Source organism: Pezoporus occidentalis, unplaced genomic scaffold (assembly GCF_034315485.1).
Source record: "Pezoporus occidentalis ecotype Australia unplaced genomic scaffold, CSIRO_AGI_Poc_V1 ctg36, whole genome shotgun sequence".
NCBI lineage: Eukaryota > Metazoa > Chordata > Aves > Psittaciformes > Psittacidae > Pezoporus > Pezoporus occidentalis.
The window spans coordinates 4,394,381-4,404,859 of NW_026915591.1; positions in this window are offsets into that span (position 1 = coordinate 4,394,381).

The window sequence follows — 10,479 nt, forward strand, 5'->3', positions numbered from 1 at the left end:
AGTTGTGTTTTAAGGTATATAACTGACTGGTCAGTGCATATTGGACAGTGGAGTGTTGTTGCCTTTCCAAGGTCACACCTTTTCTCTTCCCTGTAGCGTAGTTAGACAGTTCAGTACTGCAGTTTCCTGTTGCTTTTGCTGTGGTGAACATCAGGAGGCCTGGGTGATTTCAACTTTGCTGTTCTTGGGAGCAGAACAGAGGCTCCTTCACAGACTGCAGGACATGGATGCACAGGGATCAGTTTGGACAGATTCAACAGATTTTAAGTAAGTTTGTGCCATGAACCTGACTCAGCTCCCTTATACATTCCTCTTTAAGTGTCCTTCTGCATTTCATTTCCCCAAGCCACTCAATAATGACCACTGGAGTCCAAATCATTAATAAGGTATTTGATGGCTATAGAACAAGCATAACCATTCCAAAAATCCATCTGTCTTCCAGTACTGGAGAGCCAAAGATCAAATGGACTAGTGGTGGCACCAAATGAGACCAGTAAAGTGACATACTAATTCTTTACACTGCAATTTTCCCTACAAAAAAACAGGCCAGAGAGTGGGAGGTCGGGGCTTGGAGAGAGAAAGAGAGTAGGAAAGAGATTAAACAGCCTCTGGTCTTCAATGCCTGTGGATGACAGTTTCAAAAATATATCTAGGGATATACTTGGCAGCCACTTGCCTGAGATTTCCTTCTATAGACGAATAAACAGCAAAGGCACATACGTGGCCTCTTATTAAAAGAGATATAGTTATCTTAATTCCCATACACATACAGTTTACAAGCTGGATAAGGCATGACTCCTATCACTGCCCCTTCCTTCTCCCTCCACACCAGGACAACCTGCCCCTCCAGCAGCTGGTCCTTGCCCAGCAGAAAGGCAAGACTTGAGGCCAGGCCCTTTGCCATGGCAAAGCGAAGTGGTTTGTGCTCTTCTGGTCCTTTCACCAGGCACCTGCCATCCCAAGGTTTCAGAGAGGGTCCTGGAGTCATGGGAGATTTAGCAGATGAGTTCCCAGTGCTTTTCAAAGAGGCATGAGTGCCTCTGTACTCCACGATCCTCTGAAAATCCTGCAGTCACAGACCCACAAATATGAACCAAGTGACAATTTCCTCCAGTGTGCAGAGACTATTCATCTCTGGGTTTGAAACCTAATTCCTCAGGAGAAAAATATTAGGTTATAAAGAATAGCATAGATAGATGTATGGAAGAGTGGGAAATAGGAGAAGAAAATTACAAAAGAGGGAAGGATGGAAAGAACAGAAACAGGGAAACAAGGGGGAGAAAGGGAAAATAAAAGCTGGAAAAAACTCTTTCAGTGTCTTTCTGTTGCTTTCTACTTGGCCCCTATACCTTTGCTCCTTATTTTTGGCTTTTTTCTTTGCCTGAAAAACAATAAAGCACTTATAGGCACCCAAAGGAGAAGAAATTGAGAGTTCTGACTCAGAATAGGTGCAACCAACTTCTGCTGGCTCCATGGTCCAATGCCAGCTATGCAGAAGCTGTGCACGGCCACCCGTCTTTCTGATCTCTGCTGGACACCCAGGTTAGGATGCTGGGGAGAGCAGGGAGAAGAAGGAGTAGCAAAAAAAGGGGAGAGCGAGGTGCACGAGGTTTTGGAAGGAGGACCTGGCATTGGGGAAGACAGTCAAGCAGGTGAAAAGCATTGAGGAAGAGGCTCCTTTGGCCTGGCCATGCTGCAGTGCCTCCAGCCTGGCTGAGGGAGCTCTTCAGAAATGCATGGCAGACCACTGCTGTCTGAGCTGCTGCTGCTGGTTCCAGCCAGCAACTTTATCTGGGGATAAAGAACAGAGGCAGAAGAGGAGCAGAAGGACGGAAGCAGGGAACTGCCTCCTGCCACCTTCTAACATCAAATGGCCGCAGGACTTCAGCCTGGGAACCCTTTGAAGTGTGACTGATCCTCATAAGCTACAGAAGTGGGCAAAACCTTCCCATTTAAAACAAAAAAAGTTACATCAAACTAATGACACCATGTGAGTGTAAGCCATAATCCCTGAGTAAAAGACAAGCCCTGCTGAATCCAGCAGAAGGATACCCCTGCTTTACAGAAGGGGTGTTAAGGAGTACAGCAGTGCCCTTCATGATTTTTCTCCTGATTCTAAGGATTTGCCATGTGTTGTGAGCCTTGCCAATCATTTGAAATGTGGGCAGCTCTGGACCACCTCTAAAGCAGCTCACATAAAACAGGGAGGTTTGTAAAAACCAGAGTCAACTCCACTGCCCTTCTCAAACTCCTCGGCGTACACACATTTCAGGAGGGCAGGGATTTCAGGTAAGACTATGCAGCATGAGTTACTGATCTGGGTATTGATTTAGCTTATTTAAATGACCTGACATACTACTGCCACGCAAACAAATACCAGGTACTTGTAAAACAGGCTGAACTCAATCACAAGCTTAACAAAATACAAATGACTGTCATACAGTCAGCCCTCAGATAATAGGTGCAGAAAGTACCATTGCAATTGAAATGTAAGATAGTAACTCAGAAAGTAGACTGATAAGTAATTCATTCACTGAATTAAATAACATCCTACCTACAGAATGAATTGTAATTATAGGTATCATGAAACAGAGTCGCACAGTGTCACTGAGCTGTAATTATATTTGCTATATGAATGCATGACCCTGGTATTGCAATGATAAATGAATAAGATGAAAAGCAAGAGTAAAATCCCAGCTCAGGATCTGAGTGGGTGGAACAAAGGCAGGATGATACCTATTCAGCTTCTGGTTTTTCATCATCTCCCTGCCAGAGGTATGTTCCATGTATTTCTGGAGTGACAACACTGGTGTATGTACCTGTATCAGGATTATGCACATGCTGCTCTGGCTTATTATCATCCCTGGAACCTCTGCTCTGTGCTGTTACCAGCGAGAGGCAACCTCCATAACAGGAGTAAACTGTCAGCCGCACAGATTCTGTATTTCCCCTGCAGTATATTTGGTTCTAGTAGGCTTAATGTTAAATGCACATATACTGGGCTGGTGCCAATGCACTCTGCTCCTTCCTGGTCCTTTCTGATTAGCTAAAGAACTGGAAGGAGGAGGGGAGATGATTGTTTTTGTTGGGTCTATGGTTGTTGGGGCTTTATTTATTGCTTTTGCAGTGGCAAAGCTTGCTGATTAGCTCTGTGACCTTTCCAGTGCCCAGTCAGCTCAGAAGAGGCATGGGAAAGGCACTAAGAAAAAGAGAAAGAGAGCTGGGAGGAAATAAAGCATGGGAAAGTAGTCCCCAAAGAAGAGAAACAGGATGGGAGAAGGAAATTTAGGGAATCTGGTCAGAAAAGCAACAAGTACATCACAGTAGGCCCTCTGTGAAAAACTCACCTTTCCAGTCACAGACATGGCATGCTTTGTCTTTATTCCCAAACGTGGGAAAAATAAAATGTGACTGAAGTTGTGTAACACTGCCATCCAGTGCTGCCAGTGCCCCAGGCTGCAGACCCACCTCTGCACCTCAACATATCCTATCCCAGAGCAAGACCACCATCCCAGTGGGACTTGGTTGTCACCAGCCTTTGGGCAGTCTCCTGAGCTTACAGTGGAAGTCCTGTCAGGGCTTCACCCTACAGGGTGGGGATCACTCCTCCATTTTTGTGGGTTTTTTTCAACAGCTCTAGAAAGAAGGTTTCGTATTTGCTAAACACAATAACAACCAGTTGCTTGCTCTTGGGCTTGAGAACTGGTGTGGCAACTGGCGTCTCCTCCCTGGAAGGGAGAAATTGTTCAGCCCACAAGGGAGATGGGGTCACAGGCCACTCATGAGGGTGCTGGTCAGGTTTTGCTCTAATGGTCACCATAGTTAAGTTTGAGGAGAGGCAAATTTCCTATGTTTAAAAAACAAGTGGAAAGTTTCATACCCTTCAATCAGACAGAAGGGAAGTTCTTAGACATTTTTCAGCCTTGCCTTGAGTTTGTTTGGTTTGTTTGGTTTTTTTAACTGGATAAAACCATCAAATTAATATTTTGAGACTCTTTTCAAGACCTCCCTCGTAAAAAATACAATAGGTTGATTAATACAATACCAAATAACATACATGCAAAAGCCTCAACATACAGAACAGACCTTTATCCTTCTCTTGCTTCAAAGCAGAGCTTTTCTTCCATATGATGCTAGTTCAGAGCTGTGTGCAAGCTTCTCCCAGGCCAACTCATTCCCTCCTGTGGGATAACGGTTTTCTTCTCAATCCATTTATTAAACTTCGTTAGGGAGATGTCTGGAATGTTTTCACTAACTAAACTGATAAATTTCATAGAATCATAGAATCAAAGAATAGTTAGGGTTGGAAAGGACCTTAAAATCATCTAGTTCCAACCCCCCTGCCATGGGCAGGGACACCTCACAATAAACCATGTCACCCAAGGCTCTGTCCAACCTGGCCTTGAACACTGCCAGGGATGGAGCATTCGCAACCTCCCTGGGCAACCCATTCCAGTGCCTCACCACCCTCACAGTAAAGAATTTCCTCCTTATCTCCAGTCTAAACTTCCCCTGGTTAAGTTTAAACCATTACCGCTTGTCCTATCACTACAGTCCCTAATGAAGAGTCCCTCCCCAGCATCCCTAAAGGCCCCCTTCAGATACTGGAAGGCTGCTATGAGGTCTCCACGCAGCCTTCTCTTCTCCAGGCTGAACAGCCCCAACTTCCTCAGCCTGTCTTCATACAGGAGGTGCTCCAGTCCCCTGATCATCCTCGTGGCCCTTCTCTGGACTTGTTCCAACAGTTCCATGTCCTTTTTATGTTGAGGACACCAGAACTGCACACAATACTCCAGGTGAGGTCTCACAAGAGCAGAGTAGAGGGGCAGGATCACCTCCTTCGACCTGCTGGTCACGCTCCTTTTGATGCAGCCCAGGATACGGTTGGCTTTCTGGGCTGAAAACTGAACACAGATCCCTTCCTAGTAGGTTTTGATTGAAATCTTTCATCTGGAAGGTTTCTGGAGTTCAATACTCTTCCATGGAAGAAGCCAAAAATAATGCCCAGAAACACCACACAAGCAAAATTAAACTTTCGGGGTTTGCTTTTATAGGTAAAAATAATAATTGTTGTATCCTTCTATCTATGTCAATCAGTAGTTAGGTTTTCTTTTTCCCCAGGAACTGTTATTACTCTGAGTATTCCAGAAATTTGACTGAAAAACCTTAAGTATAAAGAAAAGGAGAATACTATCTACTTGGCTTCAGCAGGTGCAGCATTTGTTTTAATTAGTAATGATGGATCTCTGCAGATCAAGACTAAAAATACAATCTCCACTATCAATCCTTACATTAAATTTTCAAATCAGCCATTCAATATTAACTAAACATAGCTTCAGTAAAATAATGAAGCAGCATTTGTTTGTTTACACTCCCTCAGCTATGCAGGACATTACTGAGTGTGTTGTATCAAAGATTTGCTTTCAAATTCACCTGATTTAAAAGGCAGTTTGTCCTGAGAATGCAAGTCAGAGAAAGTGTCTGTATTTTACCAAATTCAGCTGCACATTTCTTGCTGAAGCATGTTCAAAAGCCAGCCTAAGTATTTTTGTGGCTCATTTCAGTCCATTCTGCTGCTGTTAAGTTGAAGGAAGCTCTTTTTGTAATTATTTGGTAGCAAACTTTGACTTTAGGAGAGCAGACTTTGGCCTCTTCAGGAACCTGCTTAGTAAGGTTCCATGGGATACAGCCCTAGAGGGCAGGGGGGCCCAAGACTGTTGGTTGATATTCAAGGATCACCTGCTACAAGCTCAGGAGTGTTGCATCCCAACCAGAAAGAAGTGCAGCAGGAGGGCCAGGAGACCTCCTTGGATGGGTAAGGAGCTGCTGAGGAAACTTCAAAGGAAAAAAGAGTCTTATAAAAGGTGGAAGCAAGGACAGGTGGCCTGGGAAGAATACAGGGATGTTGTCTGGGAAGCTAGGGACCAGGTTAGGAAAGCTAAGGCCCAGTTAGAATTAAACTTGGCTAGGGATGTGAAAGATAACACGAAGGGATTCTATAGGTAGATTGCAAATAAAAGACAGGTTAGAGACAACGTGGACCCTCTCTGGAAGCTATCAGGAGAACTGGCTGCCCTGGATTTGGAGAAGGCTGAGGTTCTGAATGACTTATTTGCCTCGGTCTTCACTGGCAAAGGCTCTGACCACGTCACCCTATAGGGACGCTGGAGAGGGACTCTTCGTTAGAGACTGTAGTGACAGGACAAGGGGTAATGGATTAAAACTTAAACAGGTGAAGTTTAGGTTGGATATAAGAAGGAAATTCTTTCCTGTTAGGGTGGTGAGGCACTGGAATGGGTTGCCCAGGGAGGCTGTGAATGCTCCATCCCTGGCAGTGTTCAAGGCCAGGTTGGACGAGGCCTTGGGTGATATGATTTAGCGTAAGGTGTCCCTGCCCATGGCAGGGCGGTTGGAACTTGATGATCTTAAAGTCCCTTCCAACCCTAACAATTCTATGATTCCCTCAGCTTCCAGGCTTTTCCTGATCTGTTTCTGTTGCTTCCACCTGTTCTGATAAATTTCAGCCAGTATTTCCTATTTCTGATAATTAGAGGCCTTTCCTTTGGCACTGGACAGCAAGGGAGCACAGCACTGAGCAGCACCTGTGATCGCCTTCCAGCATCAAACTTATCTTGGATGCATATGGACTATGCTGCCTGTGCTTCACCAACACTGGCCACCTTCAGATGAGGATGATAAATGCCAAAATCAAAAGGCCATAAGGAGAATTCAGTGCAGCCCATTATTAAAAACCCTGAGTTTTTCAAATGCAGTCATTACTAGTAGCATGCCAGAGGGTCATTATCTTAGCTTTTCTACTTTCCAACTTGGAAGAGTATCTCCACTTGGGCATAGTGACCTCTGACAGTTCATAACTATGAAAAGAACAGCATGGGAGAACTGCAGATCTTTGATACAAAGGTGTTTAGTGTGCCAAAGCACAGTAGTGAAAAGGTGAAAATCCTCACTTGCAGATATCTCTCCTTTAAGGACTGAAATGGAAACTGTATGTGTGTTTGTATGGAAGAGGGTTGCTGGTCCCTGTTAGTATGAGCCTCATATAACATTGCTGTCAGTGTAGGAAGTGAAACCTGCTGGCTTGGTTTCCCCCATCACTGGTTTCCTTATACCTACTAGCAAACATGGTAGAGAAATATTTTGTCTTAACCATGAAGGTGGGCCCTTCTGTTTTCATATTCCTAACATCAGTGCCTAGGCAGGATCCAATTAAGAGAAGTGCCTCACCAAAAACTCTGGTGTGTGAAACAGCTCAGCTGGGCAACAAGTGGTCAGAAGTCCCAGGGGCTCACCTTAAATGAAGGTCAAGACAGGCATGTGCCCAGGGTAACATACACGCACGAGGGAGAGATCCTCAAGCCTCACAGCAGCTGGAGGGTGCCAGCCCAGCGGCAGGATCACTTCCTAGGCAGCTGGACACCAACACCAAACAAGTTCTCCTTGACCCCTCCAGCTGTTCATCCTGCTCTGAGAAGGAGCAGGCCCTCACTGAGAGGCCTTGAGCTGGCCCTGACTATGGGTATCTCTAATGGGAACCAACAGGTATTTTATCTGCTTTAGCCCCCTTTTCATAAAGAATCTACTAAAGTCTAGATTTTGGACCTCAGCCAAATGCATCATGAAAATGAGTCTTTCACATACATGCTTTTTGCCATCTTCCAGAGACCATTGGTTGCTCCTCACACCACTCTTTGTCCCCAGTATAGTACTATGTTCCAGAGTTATCTCGCACAGGAATCCAGACTTTCATATTCTATCTTTGTATTAGCCCTTTAAGTCTTTTGGTGTCAGAAATGGTCCAGTTCAATAAAGCAATTACATTGAAAGACACAGGAACAAAGGAAGTAACTAAGTTTCCTTGGAGCAGAATCAATTTGCAGCAGATGTATGTATTTCAACTACATGCAGTGCTTACTTTGTATCGAGACCCAAAGCCAGAGGGTCACAATGAGAAGTCCTGTTCATTTCCATCAGTCAGTTCTCTGAGGTCCAGGGGAGGAAAGCTATCCACCATGCATCTTGGAGGACTTTGTCACATGCATTTCTAAGTTAAATGGTGTTCAGACATTGAACAAGAACTCTGACAAGGGAAAGAGAATTGAGGGGAATTTTAGGTTTCACTTTGCTCAGACAATTAATATAATATGATGCTAGCTCCCCATTTTCTCCCATCCTGCATAGTTACAGAGATTTTTCCTTCATTCAAAATGCAAATCCTCAGAGCCCCCTTTTCAGCTCTTGTATAACTTTGGAGCTGGCTGAATCCCCATGACACCTAAGATCCCATCAGTAAAGCTCTCTGGTTGCTTTAATTTCTGCCTCTGGGCCTGCCCAAGTATACTTAAATCCTGACAGCCCGGAATAACTCATTACTTCATTCCTACAGGGATTCACAGATAAGGTGTTCCTCTTATAGCAGATGTATCTGCTAACTGGGATCCCATGGGAATTTTGAAAACCCAAAGCTAGCACAGACCATATCTGCAGGAAGGGATGGTGGGGCTGTATAAACTGCCACTGCTATAATGGGGGGGGGGGGGGGGGAAGAGGGGCAAAATATTTCCAAAGAGCTGGTTTTGGTGGTTTTTTTGCCACTCCTGGATGTACCAGCAAATCCCTAGTCTAAATCTCGCAGAAGGAGGATTTCACTTCCCAGGTGATTACAGATAACAGCTGGGCAGCCACACAGGTAATCAATGCCTCAGATGACCAGCACGAATGAAGGGAGGTGTCCCTGTTATTCATGATTTAACGTGTGCCTCCTGTTCCTCTCTTCACATTTGTTGCTGACCATCTCAGAGAATCTCTGACTCTGCATGGCAGCTTTTGTAGATCTAAATAGGCACCTAATTACACATCACTTAATCAGACAAATCATTTCACTGGGCATCAGGGCACCTAAGAACTACACACTAAAATCAAATTCTCTGAATGACTTGGCCTCTGCTTTGCAACTGAGATTTGCCTGGGAAGCCCTTGGATGATAAAAAGCTTGCAAAGCAACAAATCAGCCCTCTGGATTTAATTATGCATATGCATTAGTAATGGGAGTAATCGCACTGTCTCTGTCACATTGCATGGTGTACTCACTTGAAACCAAGCCGAAGAAATTCCATCAGCAGCTACAGGAAGACAGACTATATAAGTAGACACCAGGTGCAATGAGGCTACAAGACTGTCATCTCACCTGCTCTGGTAATTAATGGCCGCAACACTCACCATGCAGATCATGATCCTCTTCATCACTCCCTTCTAATGAATGCTTACTATCAGACTGTCATCCCTCTGCAGGGCACACTCCTGTATGAAAACTAAAGAGCTGCAAAAGGAAGTTTATCTCCTTGCTGTATATTCACTAAAAGCCTTGAATTACGTGACTGCTACCCTCATAGAATAGGAACATGCATTGGGTATTCATGGTCAAGCTGAAACAACCTAGAACTCACATCGGCACTGCTAGTCCTGTGCTGCTGTGCAAAAGATAAAACAAATATGCAGGGAAAAAATCCTGTTCTGTTCACTCAACAAATGATTTAAATTGAACTAAACTTGTAAGGCAAACCACAAGTGTTCCCTGTGGGCACTGTGTAGTGTTAACAAAGTGCTGGAGACGGTTTGTATGTGTGACTGGCACAGGCTTAGAAAGAGAAGCTTGGTTCAGTTCAGATTTTGGAGAAAACTAATTTTTCCTTCCTTGCTAAACAATTGCTAAGACAGAGCACTCTCTGTTGGATGTGGTTTTGCCCATTCTGCTGTCCTCTGTGGTCTCTCTCAGAACAGTTGGTGCTGCCACCCTGTTTCAGAATAGTCACTTACCTCCCACATCCTTCTCCTTTTTGAAGGCCTGCAGGTGTTTTCATCTTCTTTGACACCATGCCAGGTTTTAATTCCTTGATCCCAGCAGTAGCCTTGGAGGTCTCCAAATGTACCCGGTATCCTCCAAGCTCACCCTCCTCCTGTCTATGGTTTTATAATTAGTAACTGAGAAAAATAGCAAATAAAGGGAACTTGGCACAATTATTCTGTAACTTTCCTTCCGAGATACAGTCAAGTTTAAAGATCCCTGACAAACTGCTGAAGAAACATATTTTCAGATGACACAAAAGTATCACATTCAGAGAAGGATGTGTAATACCACATAGGAATTAAAAAAATACCCAAAACAGCTGAAATGACAATGCTACTTTCAACTTGAGGTTTTATTTAAAATTATAAGCAAAATAGCAAAAACTTTAGGAGTTTAATTCCATTAGTATTGACAACATAGAATCATAGAATAATTAAGGTTGGAAAGGACCTTCAGATCATCTAGTTCCAACCCCTCTGCCACAAGCAGGGACACCTTCCATTATACCAGGTTGCTCAAAGTCTTGTCCAACCTGATTTTGGACCAGGAAAAGAACATGGAAGAGAAACTCTTGGCCAGGTCACAGCCCTATGCATGAACGTGATCAGTTAGCT